General features: G+C 35.6%; 1 protein-coding gene across 10 annotated transcripts in view; it reads left to right on the top strand.

The window, feature by feature from the left end:
• The window catches only part of LOC124949209 (latrophilin Cirl-like), a 663,827-nt gene that overhangs the window by 147,926 nt on the left and 496,232 nt on the right, over window positions 1-19,669 (top strand). For all 10 annotated transcript variants that reach the window (XM_047493930.1, XM_047493925.1, XM_047493923.1 and 7 more), the window contains one exon: window positions 2,299-2,590. The gene's annotated coding sequence lies outside the window, so the exon portion shown is untranslated. The remainder of the gene's footprint in view (window positions 1-2,298; window positions 2,591-19,669) is intronic.

Below are 19,669 nucleotides of genomic sequence, written 5' to 3'. Positions count from 1 at the left end.
TTATTGCCAAGTTCGGTTGCCGTATGCCGACAGCGTAGACGGTTGGGCGATGAGGGAATAGTAATTTCCCAGATTTAATTAACCAATTTGTGCACGTCTTCTGCGCAACGTCGCACTAACCAAGCTGTCTGAACGAGCGAAACCATAGCCTAGATTTTCTAATTACTTCGACCGTCATAGAGGAAACATGGAAATTAGAGCCGATCGGAAGGTACGCGTAAAACGAATAGATATTTATCTTATAAACTTTTAAAGAAAAATCTTGTATCGTTTCCGATAGATCATTGATCATTAGTATACACTCGTCGATGTAACAGAAATTTTTTTTTCTATTTTTCATCGACTGACAGAACTTAACGAGAAAATTGATAGGATAAAATTGTTCTCGGTGAGATAAATCATGATGCATTATAATGCCGATTGAAACGAGCTTCAAATATAAACAAAGGAGATGCAAACGACTTATCTTGTAACGATTGTAACTAACCGTCAACAAATTGTAATCATTCTTCGTTATCTAACTAGTATCTCCATTCTTTTAATTAAAATCTTCGAATTTACCGAGAATAGATCATAGGATCTCATTAAATAGTCATCTTCTTGCTCGTTCATCGTTCTCGTAAAGCTGACCAGAAGAGTCGCAGGAATCTCGTCCCTCTTCGGACTTTTCCCCATCGCTATGGGAGTTTTAATCCGAAAGATTCCGTCGGCGTATTTTACGGTATATATCCCTTGTATATCACGTACGACGACACATAGGTAAAGAGAGGGAGACGCACGGAGAGAGAAGCAAGGGGAGGAAAGTGATAGAGAGAGAGAGAGAGAGAGAGACAGAACGAAGAGAAGAGAGATATTCCAATAGCAAAGAGAGACGAAAAAAAGAGTGAATGAATGAGTGAGATAGAGATACGCCTATCGAATTCCTATTATTAAGGTTTCCATCGAAACGCCACCATCCTTTGCTTGTTTGCTGCTTTTCGAGGTACCCTTCGCACACAGTTCTCGAAGCTTTGAGCTTTACTCTCCGGCTTATGAAGTTCCGCCCATTGAAACGTCGTCGCATACCGAACGAATTGTCGCGCATGCGATTTATTAAAGCGGAACTCTACCACTATATTAGTTCCAAAAGGGAGAAAGAGAGAGAGAGAGAGAGAGATGACTGAGTGAGAGTTAGAGAGAAAAAGAAAGAGAGAAAGATAGATAGGTAGAGAGAGAGAGAGAGAGAGAGAGAGAGAGAGAATCGACAGACTGAAAATGAACGAGTACGCGCAAATCATAGTTTCAGGAAATTCTAAATGTATCTCATTACGAATCTCCTCGCAAGTTGAACCGGTTCTCTAATTTGTAAGAGAAACGTAAAATTATGTTTTATTGTAACTTTTGAGAAGGCCATACATATCGGATCCAAAAGAATTTTCAGCTACGATAGAAGCGAGAAAGTCGTTCGCTAGCGTTTAACAATTTCCCGTTATGACATTTGGGTTGTGAAGTTTCTTAGTTTGGGACATCAAATCGAAAAGTCGCTTCAGAGACTTTCCCTTTTTGCATATTATAGCAGAGAGGAAAGAAAAGGCAAAGAGGTAAAAGGATTATTTGAACTTTTATATTTGCGTATTTTGATTCAGTTTATATCGATTACAAGATATAATATAATTTTGATAATATTATTGAAATTCTACCAATCCATCTACAGCCATATTTATACGTTTTGTTAAAATTTGGTAGATAAATGTATTAGAATCATCGATATATATATGTATATATATATGATACGTGATACGCGATACTGTGAATATACGATCTATATTACGTTGTTTATGAAACGGATTATAACTTAGTAAACATTTCTCTTTACGATATGTACTTACTACATATAGCAGAGAGTAAATCGAAATTTCATTTCAATTTAAAAACTCGTCTTGTTAACGCTCATGTAATTTTTTTCTTGAAAGTAAGATTAGTATTTTTTTTCTCTTTTTTTTTTTTTTTTGTAATACAAAATTATAGAAGTATTCAATTTATTTCAATAAATAACATTAACGTCGACTGTATTTATTATTACAGTGATACATATTCATAAATATAAATATCATTAGAAGGAGTAAATATTTTTTAATAATAATTAATAATCTATTAGGCTAAGAATTAAATTAAAGAATTGAAAAAGTTTTATTAAAGAAGAATAATTTACTTCACACTTTTGAAGAAATTATCGACAAATTATCGATTCGCTTTCAACGAAAGTGGATGAATTCAGGCGAATTCTCGTAATCATTTAATTATTTCTCATCGTTACAGATACGGGAAGGAAAGTTGACTCGTACGAATTACTTGACAAGCACGGAAGGCGATAATTTCGAAGGGGGCGAAACTCCTTTTATGGTGCATCACCGAGGTCTCCATTTGCGTCTACCTCTTCGAAAGATCTCGACGATAATACACGGATCTCCGACTTCCATTATGGCGGATAGAAGAACGGAAACGGCGGGATAACGACCGCGACGGTGATACGCGACGGAGGTAGTACGCGTCTGGGAGCAAGCAGAGGGCCGGAGGGCTGATAGGGGCAGCTCGAGAGACAGCTGACAAGGTACGATAAATCAACGCTTTCTCTTTTCTAGCTACGACGCGAGTCTCGTCGTACGATACCTATGTCGATGTACCTACGCGTCTTCGAAAGAAAAATACGAGAAAGAACATTGCAGGTCACTCAGCGTGAAATCTATCACTTTTTCCTTTTTTTCTTCTTCTTATTCTCTTTTTTAAATAACATTTTTGATTTTATTCGAAATAAAGTTCTTTTTCTTCCCTTTATATATATATATATATATATAAAAATTAATTTTTGTATATATATATACAAAAATTAATATCTTTTAAATGACATAATCGGTAAATTCCATCGTAGATAGAACGTTGCTATTAAATCATAATTATTTTTACATGATCGATCGATTATATCTAAGCAATAATATTATAGGATATAATTATATATAAAATATAAATGTATGCTTGCGTAAAAGATCGTACATATTTCGGATTTTTAATCCTTTGACCTGCAGCGACGACCGAGGTAACATTATTGTTCTCGCGGTATTTTAACGCAAGAGGAAGTCTATAGAAGTAGTAAAGCACGCGTAAGATCGGTCTGCATGCCTTCGGGCTACGACCGATTTCGTGCTACGTTGTATCATGCTGGGATCACCTTCTAAATACGGCGTAGATCCGACATCGATAAGGGAACGCTGTACGTCGGTGTAACCCGCCACCTTTCTCTTTCCCTCTTTTTCCTTCTCTCTCTCTCTCTCTCTCTCTCTCTCTCTCTCTCTCTCTCTTTCTCTCTTTTTCTTTGTAAAAACATGGGAAGGTGTTTCCTGTAGCAAAGGGTTCGATGCCCGTCTATCATTTATACCGCTGTCGTATCGCAAGAGAAACAGAGATAAAGACTTAAATTATGCCGGATATCGCGTTTTAATTACCGATTACGTCTATTGATTTTTTACTTTCGAACTAATTGCCTTGCTTTTGAACGAGGATGGTATCTTGTACATCGTAGATTGTGCCTTGATAAGAAGTCTCATGGATACATTCGAGGGATCTTGATTCTTTTAATTCCATGGTGAAACGAAATTCTTAAACGACGTACGTTTGTTTCAAACTCTTTGATACTTATTCTTTCTCATTTTAATCTTTCATATTTTTTATATTTCTCAGAATTTATATATATATATATATATATATATATATATATATATATAAATTTGGTAATTTTAATTTATATGTAATATATAGTATAAAAGTTTAAATTTTACGACCAAAATGGAAATGGAAATGGAAATGGATTGAAGTGATATTTCAATTAGCTTATTCGATTTGAAGAAATTTGATCTAATCAAGCGTGACAAATACGTTTACAAAAAAATCGTCTTTTTTTTTCTTTTTTTTTTTTTTCTTTTTTTTTTTTTTTATAATATAGAGGATGCAATCGATATAGATACAGATATCTCAATGTGTATTGTAAAGCAGCCGATATAACGATGTAATTTAAACGCGTTCGGCTGTGTTGCGATTGAGTCGAACGCTTGACATGGCATGCCAGCGATTATTAAACGCGGTGGTCGGCTCCGAATATAATTTGATTTATATGTAATTACCGGCGCGTCCATTATTTCCACCTGACGCGGATCAAATTCGTATTAGCTTAATCATAATCGAATGGCTGTCGCAATCGAGGAAAGCATGGGTTACCGTTTGAAGATTCTTTATATAGATACTGGATCTAAATCAAAAAGATCCGTATTCGAATTAAAATGATCTTTAATGTATTGATTATATAACAATTATCTTAATAATATCTATTTCGCAAATATCCTTTCGAAATCTTATTCCAATGAGAAAACATTATTCACAATTTAATTAGAAAATTCGATCAATAATATTTTCAATTAATAATATAAAATATCTACGTACATGTATGATGTTATATAGATAAAATTTTAAGTGAAATGTCAATGGAAGGAAGATGTTCAAGCAAGATATGACATTTATGCAGTGAATTTATAGAGCATATAAAATATTCTTTGAACAAGACATATTATGTCACATCTATTCTTGCATGATATACGTGGTATTATGATGATGCAATCTCTTACACATAAAACTCGTAAATTATTAATAATACGTACTTATAAATTTGTAAACTTTTATGGATAACTGGCCGATTAAATAATTCCTCTTCGACAAAAATATATTTTTCCTTTCTTTATTACGGATCAATTTAACGTAATAAATTTGTTTAAGTTAATGTAGAAGACATAAAAAATTTCTTTCGTACAATGAATTCGATAAATCTATAAATCAAAGAAAGAAAAATAATTGATTTTTTTTAGCGATGTTACCTCCCGTCCAATCGGTAGTCGCGCTCGTTGGAATTTCACTCAAGAAAGTCATAAGTAGGAACCTAGAATTGGAACGATTCTAGTAAATGGTTATGGTTGGCATTGAAATACCGTTATAAACGACAGTGGGCGGTTCGGTTTCTTCGCGCAAGACGTTACTATCTCACCTTTCTCATGACGGTAATCACCGATCTCGCATATGTGTGCGAATAGTACCATACTATAATAAAAGATTTTGCTTTCGCACTCTTATACATACCACGAGAGGAAGTATGAGCTTTCGAAAGTTCTTGGACTATAAGAGGGATATAAATTTTCCAGGATTTCTTTCCCGATTCGTATCTCCCTAGTGACCTTTTTCTATCTGCGATTCTTCCCTATCGATCGTATATTCTAAATTTACTCGAAATATCAAATTTCACTCGAGATCGTCCGTGAAGTGGTAAAAAAAAAAAAAAAAAAAAAAAAAAAAAAAAAAAAAGAAAGAAAAAAAAAATAATGAATTCATGATGATTACGAAAGCGAGGATAAATTGGAAGTTGGATTTTATGAAACGTCGGTTTTACTTTGAACAGTGATGTAAAATTTTTCCCAAAAATTCTATTTACTTTTCAAACAATTGTTGGGCTCGATTCGAACGAAAATCTCGCTATTTTTTGACTGAAACTTTTCGGCACTCCTACATACATATATGTAGATATATCTACATACACAAGGTACATACATATATGATGGACGATTCCCATTTTGCGCGATTAATTCGTTTAGTCGCGAAGCGGCGCAATGAGCGTGAATTGAGTTAATATCGAGTGTATCGACGGGTACAGAGGATGGGCAGTTATTACTCTTTCTCTTGGCGTTCGCTCATCACCCTCACTCACTCACTCACTCACTCACTCACTCACTCACTCTTTCTCTCTCCCTCTCTCTTTCGCTTTTCCACTCTAACTGCCTTTTTCTCTTTTTTTCTCTTTTTTTTTATCTCTATCTTTCTCTCTCTCTCTCTCTCTCTCTCTCTCTCTCTCTCTCTCTTTCTCTCTCACTCGCTAGTTATTCGTTATCGAAGGTAAAAAAGTACCTCTGTTACCATGGTAGTCAAATCGATTACCGATTGGTAGGTAATGTGCGTGTAATGCATCGACGTCTCGTACACGTTTGCTCGATCATTTTGCAACGCAGATGCACTTGTTGAGTAGTAGGTTCGATCGGAAAGTAAGTGAAAATGCGTGATCGATACGATGTAAGAGAAAGTTTTCTCAAATATATTGGATAGTTCGAAAAGTTTCTAATTAGATTTTAATAAAACTTGAAAGGATACAATTTTTCCATATATGCAATTTTATTTTTGATAAGAGAAAGATTAATGTTTTTCATTTAATTGATAAATAATAATAATGTTGCATATATATAATATATAAGAATATTAAGATAAATGTTTTTATTTATTTTGCTTCGTAATTATTTTTGATTTGCGCCATTTTGAAAATTGAAATTTTACGAAGCTTACGAATCATCGAAATGTGATCGCGTAAGAGACTCGGCTTTCGATAACGAGAACGAGTTAACGAGTCCTGGAAACACCATTATTATTATCTCTTCTGTCTCGACTGTCGAATCGACTCCTATCCTTTCTCCGTTTGTACGACGATGAAAGTTTATCTCGTTTTATCCGTTTACAAAGGCTCGTTTCAATACCAGACGCGAGATACGAAAGCCCTTTTGATTGTTATTTAATTTGAAATGTTTTCAAATTTAAATTATGGAAAATCAATCCAACGGGGAATAGTTTATCATTGTAATTGATATTTGTGCCGGTGGTCTAACAACAAGTGAAAAATAAAGTAACACCAAGTTAATCATTTATTTTGTCCTGTTTCGTTTTAATTAATGAAGCAATTTAATTTTCTGACAAACGAAGCATATATATCATTTAAGCCACTATCACTAGTACATATAATTACTAATACATATAATGGTAAAGCATAACAGTGCTCAATGAACAAATAATTGGAATGATGGAAACTAATGTATGGAGAGAATCTACTCCGCGTTATCGGAATGGCTTTATATTAATTGTTATTTCCTTTATTCCAAAGAAAGTTTGAATAAAGCAAAACACAAAATAAGCGAATTATATTGAACGTGTTTGTCAAAAGTAAGATAACTTTGAGTAAGTCCAAACGAGAGAAGATTATAAGAAATCAATGGTGAAGTAATCGTTTTAAAGACGTCTCTTTTAAAAGATATGTTCTCGTGGATTTCGTTTCGTACGATACTCGTCGACATTTTTCTAATCATTCTTAACTCGAAAGAGATGGCAAGCGATATCTATCTGTGGAACACGAGCATACCGGTTGTTTGCTGTATCCCGATGCGAAAATCGACGACTTTCTCTCGGTCCACGAGATGCACGAACATTCGTTCGATGTTGGTGGTGTGCATACGAGCGGCCTAACCCGAGGTGTGAGATTTGCATCGGTGATTACGGATGATCGGTCTCTTCCGGGAAAAGCACACCGCGCGACTTGTGTGTTCCCGAACGCAATACCTTCAGACAAAATCGCACGACAAAGCAGAAGACTACCATCGACGCGAGATCGCTAATACGTAGGCTTTTGAAATCTTTGGATCAAATTACTGTTATTACTTTTTTTTTTTCTCTCTCCATCTCCAAAATGATCCAATCTGTTTCTTTAAAAATTCTGTTATAATCTCGAGAGCGATAAATTAACGTTGATACGGTCAATTTATTCATCTAATATTTTTCACAATCTTTTTACAAAAATAAAAATATATAGAAAAATTCATTGTCATAATTTCATTTAGGTTTTATTGTTCAATTGCCATCTTCGAAATGTCGTAAAAAAAGTTCTTATGAACGTTTGAAATAAATTTGAAAAGTAACATCGAGTGCCGATCATTGTTTATTCCTATGTTATTTATTCAACGTTTTATAACTTTTAATAATAATTTTCTCTTATCTTTTTCTAATCGTTTCTACTCGAAATAAAAGTAGCATTACTATCACTAAGATTAATAGTAACACAAAACACAATAATGTTGGTGATTTCGAATCGACCAGTCGAAGAAAAAAGTTGCCAACTCCGTGGCGAGTGTCGCGAGACGCATGGATGCGAGTTCGTTCGTTTGTTCGGTGAAAGCTTTTTCCACGAAGCTATTTCGTGATTCATCCAGTTTAATGATTTTCCGTGGCCGAATGAAATTCCAACGTGCTGTGGCCGCGAACGAATGCATCGTAAATTAACAGTATCGCGCTCGGGAGAAGTTACAGGACCGGCGAACCGTCGGAACGGTCATATGTCGAAGTTTATTCCGTTACGTGGCTGACGCACTCTTTCGCAAACGCGTTTTCAAACCCGCTGCAAATAATCTCGACGACGACCACGATTGTTCTCTCGCACGAAGATTAATATGGTTGATACTGCGTGGGAAGAGGAAGTAAGACTGACGCGTCAAGGACTCTATGTTAGCTATTATCAAACATGTACGAAGGAGATATATTATAGGAGGGTTGTTTCGATAAGTTTAAAGAATTTTATCGTAAGATCTTTCTTCGTAATGATTATCTATACACATATATACACCTATGTAGAATTTGATTTTAATATTTATTGCATGAAGATCCTTATGGATATTAAAACATTTATAAATTATCCATGTCGATAATAAAACAAGTAAATAAAATATGATAGTTATCGATTAAATAATCCATACCATTTAAATTATTATTATTATTATTATTATTATTAATAACTTTAATTACATTTTTGTTCGTTGATTAATCGTTAAATCTAATAATTAAAATCATTTAAATCTTGGCTCCTTCTATTCGTATATTTAATGACGTAATTCTCGATTGTCATACTTTAAACGTTAAGGATTAATATAATAGCGGGATAATTTAAATTCATATTTTCATTAGGTCGTATCTGTTTCTAATCAATCCTGAGGAACGTTTTAGTTCCCCATAAAAGTCAAACGCGCGTGATGTTAAAAGTAGCCGATACGTTAAATGCATAACGAGCTAGTCGGGTTAGTCCGAGGACGTAACTAGAGAACCGCCGATAGGACAGAGAGGGTCACAGAATGTTTCTTTCGTATTATTTATAACCTTCCTCGACCTCGAAAATACAGCTCGGATGATGGCTCGTGGTTAAAGGCCATAAACATTCAGCGTCCGCAATTTTTAACACGCTATTCTGGACGGCATATACTTCGTTACGTTGAAGGTACCTCCAATAGCAGTGCTTTGTTCAATATAGTTAAAACGTCCACGCCATTTGGAAATAAGGTGAAAGAGGTTGTTGTGCGACTAAGTGGGACACTTAAAACGCACGATCCGATCAAAGCTAGATCATTACGAAATTTTTTCAAGAATTCATTTTTACGATTGAAAAACGATAAACTATCTTCGTTTCTTTTCCTTTTGTTTTAAAATTATTTGAAACATGCAATTTTTCGTGTCTGTATATTAAAAAACACTACCCTTTTATATTTCTAGATCGTCACGATCTCTCCTCCATCTTTTCCCATACTTTTCTAATACTTTATTTCTAACAAGGCTCGATTTTACAATCGATAGAAAGTTCGATCATATTGAATTTTTCCACAAAAGTTTCTACCTTCCGTGATTTTTCCAGAAAGAAATAATTTTGATTTTATGCTCGCACATTTTGCCATAACGATAACATTCAATAAGACACTTTGCACTTACTCTTTCGTTCGATAGAAAGTTACGTGATAGCTGCTTGAGTTTGGGTAAGATCGAAAGAAAACGCATGCGTTCTCTCTTTCTTTCCTTCTCTCTTTTTTTCTACCTTTGACTATTAATTTTTATATTTCTTTCTTTCTTTCTTATACTATATTGTATCGTAAGTATATATATATATATACTTACTGCAAATCTTTATTAATTTATTTATTTGATGTGTTATACATTTTTACTTTTTTTTTTTTTTTTCTTATTTTTCCTCTCATCCCATTTTTAAACCTCTCGATATCATATAATAATTAGTCAGGATTAGATAAACAATTTATCTATTTATTTATCTTTCTTTCTTGATATTACGATTTCCACTTTTTGCTCGATAAATCGCAAGCTTGTCGTTGTGACACGATGCGATGCATCGCGATTAATAAATGCTAATTACCGTGAAGCTGATGCCAACATCGAGCGACGCATCGTCGCATTTAATCTCCCTTGCGTTCGCGTAATTAAACGCAACCTTTTCTCTCTCTCTCTCTCTCTCTCTCTCTCTCTCTCTTTCTTTTTCTCTTTTACTCTTTTTCTCTTTCTCTCTCCTCTCTCTCTTTTTCCCCTTCACTATTGTACCTACACACATCATGACACTGTCACGAGTCTGCACGCACCATGTCGTTAGGCTTTTAACGAAAAAGACAAGAATACCGTTTTATAATAATCGTAATGGCAGCCTTTACACATAGCTAAGCGGATTATGCTTTGTTCTTGTTAAACTCTTGCGCTTTTTCATAATATATCGAAGCAGAAAAGAATGCAATTTTATTCGCGTTTAAGAATACATTAATTATCGTAATCAAAATTTTTCCGAGCTGTTTCATTAATATTTTTCAATTTTAATATATATTACGATTTAATGTGTTATAATATATTTTCGGAAAATAGACCTTATGATAAATTTAAAATACGATCAATGTAGAATCGTCAAAAAAAGGAAAAAAGAGAAAGGGAGAGAGAGAGAGAGAGAGGGGGAGAATATCGAAGTGGAAAAATTTAGAAAAGTAGTCGACGGAGATTGGTTCGACGAAAATAAATGATATAGAGGGGTATGTTCTAATGAGCGAGGGCACACGACGAACAAATCAAAACGGAATGGACGTTGAATGAGTGGATTTTCGTTTGTCCACGAGAATGTCGACGACTCGCTTGCATTCTGGCATCGACCCTGTCACGCGTTTATTTCGAAAACGTTGAACGGTATTGCCGTTTCTAAATGGTGCTATCCTCGTTCGATGTTTATCGATTCGATGGTCGTTCCGGTTTCAACGAACGCCAAAGAATTAACGGCTCTGCCACGCTCACCGCGATATTAATATACGTGCGAGTGTAGTAGAACGAGCCAGTCTACGAGAGCAATTAGTACGAGTATTCGACCAATCGTCAACGGTTCGTTTCCTAGTTTTCATAGTTTTCTCCAAGGGAAAAAATCGTTCTATATCTCCAATAAAATGTTCAATTTTAAAATATTATTTATCATCATGATTAAATGAAACATTGATGAAATTATTTTAATGATGAATAATTTTTATTTCAATATACGGTTATTAAATAGACTGTTTATTCTATTATCATTTACAATCCACTATTTCATTACATTCTATTATTCGTAGAAACTATACAATTAACGCATGAATACGTGAATATTACATGATACACGCTCCAATGGCAATCAATAATAGTCGATACAGACGGTATAGAATAGCTTTACATTAACAAATTAATAATTTGTTACTGAACGATTACTCTTTAAAGGAGCAACCAAAATGAAAGATTCGATGTGCAAAAGGGATTCGATTAACCACGATCGTACTCCAAAAGCGATAGCCAAGAATCGGTAAACAGTTCGTGTATACGATCGCCGGTTTCCAGCGAGCAATTAAATTGGGGATCTATGAATTTCGTGCGTTCGCGCTTTCGTTCGAGTTCGGCTATTAGACCGACACGATCGGAGTTGTTATTCGATCGAACATTCTATTCCGTTGAACTCTCTTTTGCTTTCTCTCTTTCTCTATTACAAATACATACGAAAACGATCGAACGAGTAATTTAACGAGCTCGCGAGTTTTGGCATAACAACGTGCGTGCCACGAGTCTCGTTAATGCGCGATTAAAGGTAGCCGCACGTTCGAATCTGCTCGCGGCTCTACGTGCGGCAAGCCTCTCTACAGAATTAGATCTCATGATATATATATACTACAAAAATAAAATGTTAAAATTTTACATGCATCGAATGTATTAATAATTTCTCATAAGATGACGTATTACTATGACTTTTTATTCATTTTAAAAATTACTAATTATTTACACGATGCTATATACAATTTTTTCCTATAGTTAAATAATCTCTTTTAAAACTCTTAACTTTATAATTTGGTTATAAAGATATGTTGGATTTTTGCGAAATACAAAGTTCGTGGAAACTTCTTAAAGATTTATCAATTGGTATATATGTTTGGCCATTTTAAAGTCTCATCTTTTCATGGTTCCTATCGACTTAACGCCTTAGTCACAAAGCCAGTCTCGTCTCGATGTTCTCCCCTTCGTTTCGTTGACTGTCGCCGTGCGATAATAATGTTAATTATGAAAAAAAAAAAAAAAAAAAAACAGTCGATAAGGGAGCTACTACGATGCGATATTTAAAGAAAGCTTCAATTTCATTTACATGCCGGACCCTTCCAGGAATTCGAGTATTCGGTTCCTTTCCTGGAATCGTCGATAACACGGATCATTTTTATTCCACTATCAATTCTCCAACATCGTTCCATCTCCTCTCATGGTGGCTTTCCTCGCTCCTTTCCTATCTTCCTCTTTCTAATTCCACCGAGCACACGTAGAATTTGCATTTCCGTGATTTATTCTTTCTTACTTTCTTTTTCTTTCCTCGATACGAACGAACGTTCGTATAAATAGATAGTGGAATAGATGGACGAATAGTCGGAAAGAAAAGGGAAAGGGAAAGAGGTAAATGGAATAGGGGATGAGGAAGAGCTAAAGAAAATGCATTCTCAGACTGCCAGAACTATTCATTCCATTGAGCAATTCAAACTTCCACGATACTACTCTTTTATTTCCGTTCGACCATTTCCAATTCACCTTATAGCGATTCTTTATTTTCTTCTTTGTTTCTTAAAATGCATCAATTAATATCGCTAACTTTTACTACAAAAGGGATTGATCCAGTCGCATTCGTTCTCACGATTAAATTCCAAATTATTTCTTTCTATTTTTTTTTAGTCCGAGAAGTGTCAATGATTTTCTTATTATAACGGGACTATTTTTCTTAGAAAAAAAAAGTACTTTCGACTAGAACCAAACTCTTTTCTCCTTTTTCTTTTTCTCTTCGATATTCTTGAATAATACAATAGAATAGCACCGCAAGAAAAGAGTAGGTAATTCCTTTGTCCGACTTTAAGAATCTTACAATCGCTGTCCCTTTCCATTAAATGCTCGGCGAACGTTAATGGAATTCTAACGCGCTACGCGTGTCGGAGTACGAATTTAAATTCAATTTGAATATTAATGATCCAATTATGCATCAAAATCAGGACCCAAAGTTCCCTCGATCGTTCGTTTCTTTAATCAATCGACATTATATTCTAAAAAGAGAATTTACAAAAAATAGATCGTATGATTTTTACGTATAGAAAAAGGGACGATCATAGAAGACCAAAGGGAAGGAAGAGAAGGAGAGAGAGATACGTATATATATATATATATATATAGATAGATAGATATATAGAGAGAAACAGAGAGAGAGAGAGAGAGAGAGAGAGAGAGAGAGAAAGAGAGAGATGGAAGAAAGGGCCGAACGATAATGCAGACGCTTGCTGGTGAAATTTCATTTTCGGCCCATCCTCGCATCGGAGAACGGTCCATCGTAATCGGTTTTCATCCGCAGAGAGAAGTGCTTCGACCATAGCGGAGAATAAAAAGGGCTCCCTTCTTCCTCGTTCTTCCTCACCCTCGTATTTCTTCTCTCTCTCTCGCTCTCTCTCTCTCTCTCTCTCTCTCTCTCTCTTGTTCTCTTTCGCTTTCTATCCTTTTTTTCTTGGCTCTCCTTTCGTACTTACCGCGAACGCAGCACTTTTAACGTCCAACCATTTCGTCAGAAACGAAAGGGCGAGGGATTGAGAAAAGAGAAAGAAGGAAATAGGGAGAAGGACAATCGAAGAAAAGTCGAGGCGAATGCTCGTAGCTCTAGCGCGATCCATAAAGGCCATGAAGACTGGATTCAAGTCGCGAGTCAGGATATTATATGGACGACACGAATGACTCTTTCGTCTATGGTTTTCTTTCTATATAGGGTGACTTCAATTTAATGATTCAAACTTTACGATATGGGGAATAATATAAGGAAAATAATTTTAGTAAATATTTGTTTAAAAATGAAAAGTTTCTGAGCCATAATACGTAGAAGTATTCTTCTTGTATTCTAGATCATTTGTATTTTCATTGAGAGATATTTTTAAATATTTTCTTTTGATTAAAATTTGTATTTTAGTATCTATATTTATTTATTTTTCTTTTTCTTTTTCTTTTTTTTTTTTTCGTCTTATAAATCAGGAATTATTTTTAGATCTTTTCTTATTGGACTTTCTTGATTATTTTGTTTTATTATTACTACATTAGTACTAACCGCGCGTAGCTAAAGTTTGGACCATAAATTCGAGAACACCCTATATCGTTCCTTTTACGGGGATAAAGGAGTATTCCTTGCGAGAAAGGAGGGTCGAGAGAGAGTTCCTAAGAATTCGAAGGAAGATCGTCGACAAGGTGTACGAAATTCGTGCGAACGCTCGCTACTATTTGGCTAATGGACAGATAAAGGTTCGCCTTGACGATCTTCGGCATTTTTCGTCCTTTAATGCATGTCATAAGACATTGATAATGTTACAGCTGAATCCCCTTTACCTTTTTGGAACCGTTGTCAACATCGAAGCTGCTTTTCTCCCTTTCTTTTTCTCATTCACTCTCTCGACTTTTTCGTAAAATCTTCAAAGGTTCACAGCCAGATGTGAACTATAACTTAGATAAGAGTCCAAAGATCCTCTTTAATGCTACGATTTTTTAGAACGACACTCGAGAAAGCTCGTTTCAAATTGAACGATCGTATACGATCTGTCGTCTTGATTTTCTCGAGTAAGTGTACGTAATTTTTCATAAATAGTAAATTGTATAAAATGATTATCTTGACTTTTATTCTAAAATTCTCAAAATACTTTCATATTATTTATTTATTTTTTATTTTCTCTCTAACAAATTCAATGTAACCGTAATAAACATCATACTAATGATTTCGATTTATCGGATTACTACATTAGCGTTCGTACCGTATATCGCTTGATACGATAACTATAATGGATAATGAAATCATAATGAGGAAACGCTTTACAGTTTAGATTGATCCCAGACTCGGTGTCGAGAAAATTCATTTTACCATGTAAATTCGTGCTTGATAAACATGCTCCATAACGTATAGATCCTTAACGTATCCACTGCATTATCCATCCTATCCGTTGCTTTGATACCGTTACGATGAAACAACATTACCTATATCCATTAGGTTCCATCTTGACGCTTCCTGATCTAACAACCCTCCGTAGTTCTTTCATAAGAGCTACGTAAGATATAAGATGATTTCAACAAGATTATATCATTTTTTATTTACAACGATATAATGAATTATAAAACTAACATCTTTATTCTATTTAATAATTTCTTCTAAATATATATTTATCACATTTCTTTCGTATAGAATTCCATTCGGTATATAATCAAAAGTTAAAGTTATAAAGGGGAAATAAGTAACATTAATAATATGAGAATACAATTCAAAACAATATATTCTTTTTTAGTGTCCGCGGACTAACCCGATTGAAGTTTCACATTGTGCACTTTCGGCTTTGCAAATGTTGAGCACCGAAAGTCGATAACACGTATAGGGCGAAAAGCAAACAGAAACGTGCCGGAACGCCGTTCCCATAGCAAGCGAGCAAGCGTTGGTCGACCGTAAACGTACTTGAATCCGCGACAAAGTACGTTGACCAGCGGCAGCGGGGAGAAGTTCGATCTAAAAGGGGAACGTGCCAGCATAGCGAGCGAACAGCTTGGTCAGCATGCGCCAGCTTTTCACGCCGTTACTCGGCTTTATTTGCCGACATTGTTGATCAACGATATCTGTCGACAAATGGCCGCGAGATCCATAGGAGGACACTTTTGTCATTCGAAAAGAAAGAGGAACTTGACTTTAGTCATCTTCGCATATAAGTTTCATTGTCGTTTCATCGAAAATAGTTGACCATTAAGCTTTCTGTTTCTGTATCACGTATTTCATATTTCCTCGTATATTTAAGAAATAGCGTATAATTTAAGAAGTATTCTATAATATTTATTGAACAGGATGTGGCTCTGTGAAGAAAAAAAAGAAAAAAAAAAAAAATAAAACAATATATAATATTTGCTCTATCAGAATAAGTTTTAAGTGTACCTCTCGTTAATAAATTATAAAACTTCTCTGGTCGAACAACATGCGTAACAGTACAACGAAGGAGAGCACTCACGTGTATTATGTGTATGCAATTAGCGAGAGGAAGGTGAAAGTAGGAGTAGGACGACTTCCAGGAGGTCGAGGACAAGGACGAGACGTGCAGACAGAGAGAGAGAGAGAGAGAGAAAGGCCACAGAGGAGTGCGACAAGGGCGAAGGTGGAGAAAGAAAAGGAGGAGAAAGAGATGAGGAGTAAAGGAGGAGATGCTACGAAGGTAGAGAGTGCTTTGGCATGGGCATGCACGATGCACGTAGCGAGATAACTGCTTTCGTGGAGCCTGCTATCATGGCACTCTAATTACCAGCCATTATATCCGGCGGACCCCTCTGAATTGTTGTGTTCTCTACCTACACTCGTACTAACCACTCGACCACCGAGACCGGTGTGCCCTGACCGCAGCTTTAAATGCAGAATTAATATACCGGCCAGCACTCATTTTGCTCCGGTGTTGTTACACGTGGTTTTCTCTGGTTGTCCATCACCCTGTCTCCCCTCTCGCCTTCCTTCTTCTCTCTTCTGTCCCTCTTCCTCTCTTTTTCTTTCTTTCGTTAGTCCTCCCACGCACGCACTCTCTCGAACATCTCGATTCATACCTCATCGTTCTGTTCTCCTCTTGTTGTTCTTTTCTTTTTCCTTTTCTTTTCTTGATTCCCTCGTGTTATTCCACGTTACGTCTTTGATGAAGATCGAACGTTACTCGGAAATATCGTAAAAGAAAAATCACTCCGTTTCATTTTCTTCATTCTGTTTTTTGATTTTGCTAGAGTATCTTGTTCGTTTTATATGATAAATATTATATGCGTACTATACGACCGCAGTAACCGAAATCAATGTAAACGATTTCCCTTCGAACGGAGAAACAGATGGCTCCCGAATGTTTCGGTAATTTCGTTGTTCTCGAATTCTCGTCACCGGAAGATTTTTTGACCAAATAGGTCAACCATCGATAAAATTTTTATTCCAGAGAAAAACAGAGATAGAAACCGAAAACATCTCGCAGATCGCGATCGAATGAACGCGTTCTCGAGCGCGCGTTTCATCCACGCGCGAAGAATTGGCGCGTGCACGAGCGATTCGTTTCCTCCTGTCATGTGGATGCACCTATATACCTATATATTTATATATAGGTATATATATATATATATATATGTATGTATGTATGTATGTATGTATGTATGTATGTATGTATGTATGTATGTATGTATGTATGTATGTATGATGTATGTATGTATGTATGTATGTATGTATGTATGTAAGTATGTATGTATGTATGTATGTATGTATGTATGTACGTACGTATGTATATATACGAACATACAGGATGGTCAAAGTATTAAATTGGAACGTGTTTGTTCCCTTTGGCTCGACAGCATCCGAATCTAGGAAATCGCACGTTTATTTTTCGTTTTTTTCCTCTCATTCCCGTTCGTCCACTAGCCACCAGGGAAATTGGTTTTTTCTATCGTACAAGGACCGAACTGGCACGAAAACAGTTGGCTACGAGCGATACAGAATTTTCTAGATTATGCCAAGGGATTAGAAATAGAAGGATGTGTTTAATAGTCAGCATAGTGCTATCGTTACTATTTCGTTAATCGTATTAAACGTTAACTTTAAAAGTTTCACGATGTATCCTAAGAGATACTTCAGAAGATTTTTATGTTATTGCTTTATATATGTCAATAATGAATGGACTAAATATGTCTTTAATGGATTTTGTTATTACCATAATATAATAATAATTAACAAGATAATATAATTCGTACGTTAACCTAGAAAACGTCTACTTAGATCAACTTGTATTGTTATTAATACGACTCCATGAGATAATATTATCTAGTTGTTAGAATGTTCAGAACGAATGTTCAGAAAATACAATACGAACTTAGATATCACGAAACGTAGCAATTATCTTATGTCTCTATGAAAATGAAAAATTGGATGGGATAATAGATCGAGCTTCAAATTATCTAGATGATCGGATACTTATATTCCATCTACGTCGTATCTTCATACGCAATATATCTATAGCGCGTATGTACCGTGCTTCTCGTATTATAGATACCCCTACTCGATTATAGTCCGGTAGGTAGAAAATTCGTGGACGATAATCTTCGAAGATTAACGGTATTGCCGACGCTCGCGTTTCCTACCCGACATACATACATACGACTCGCGCAAATCGATTCATTTTCTGGATTAAGAGAGCCAACGGCCGGTATCTTTGGCTGAACAGCCGTAAAGTGGTAGCGGTTTAACAGTATCGATCGGCTAACGGTACCAGCAGCAATTTTAGCGCCGTTGTTTAGCGAGCTACGTCGTACAACCATATTCTATCTATGTGTGTGTCTGTAAGTGTATGTGTTCCGATAGGCATAGTGATTTATAGCGATTTGCATGATTGTAGAAAATGAGAGAACGCAAGCGAACGCATCCGTGTGTATATATGTACTTGTGTTCCAGCATGAACCTACATATGTGTTCTTTTATATATATATATATATATATTATATGCATAGAAATGGAGGACCATGTTAGAGCGAGAAGATGCAAAGGAATTATATGGAAAAGATAGAGAAAACTAAAAGGAGAAGGCGGAATGAAAGAAAGGAAGTGAGAGGGAGTAGAAAAAGGGGAACGCAATTGGCATTCTACGCTGAGCAACGAGCACCCACACTTGCACTATGTAACAGATACGTAGGTACTAACGTAATTGCCACGTATACTCGCCAGATTTGAGTACTTACTGTAGATATATATATATATATATACACACCGTTTTTGTACTCCAATTAAATAATCAATCGGATGGCCTATGCGAGTTATTAATTAATGATACATTTTTATGTATGTATCTATCGATCTCATTCGATTATGTATGGCTATACCTATATGTCCGTGTATATATGTGGGTATATATCGTTATACAAGGTGCCTCTATGATGTATTGATCGATAAAGAGAAACGAAAGAATTTTTTTTAACGCAAAGCAAACTTTCTCCGATTTGAAAAAGTAAATATTATCCAATAGAAATTGTTCAAAGATTTTGTTTAAAAAAATGAGATAAAGCGTAGAAACGATTAAAAGGACGATACGATTGGGATCGAATCGCGAACGATCGACGCACGGAGAGAGAGAGAAAGAAAGAGAGAGAGAGAGAGAGAGAGAGAGAGAGAGAGAGAGAGAGAGAGAGAGAGAGAGAGAGAAAGCGCTTTGCTGTTTCTAAGCGAACTAATTACCTACCCGTAAATGGAATAGAAATGTTGGTAAGCATACAGTATCTTTCTTTCTGTCTCTCTCTCTCTCTCTCTCTCTCTCTCTCTTTCTCTCTTTCTCTACGTTGCGAACGTAAGCGTAGTTCACGTGTAATTCCAAAGGAGGACGAGACCGTGTATGCAGCACGGCACAAAGTTCATGTGAAAGGGGAACCAATGAGCATGAAA

Source organism: Vespa velutina, chromosome 5 (assembly GCF_912470025.1).
Source record: "Vespa velutina chromosome 5, iVesVel2.1, whole genome shotgun sequence".
Classification (NCBI taxonomy): Eukaryota; Metazoa; Arthropoda; class Insecta; order Hymenoptera; family Vespidae; genus Vespa; species Vespa velutina.
The sequence above is the reverse complement of the archived record's forward strand: the minus strand, read 5'-3'. Positions and strand labels throughout refer to the sequence as shown.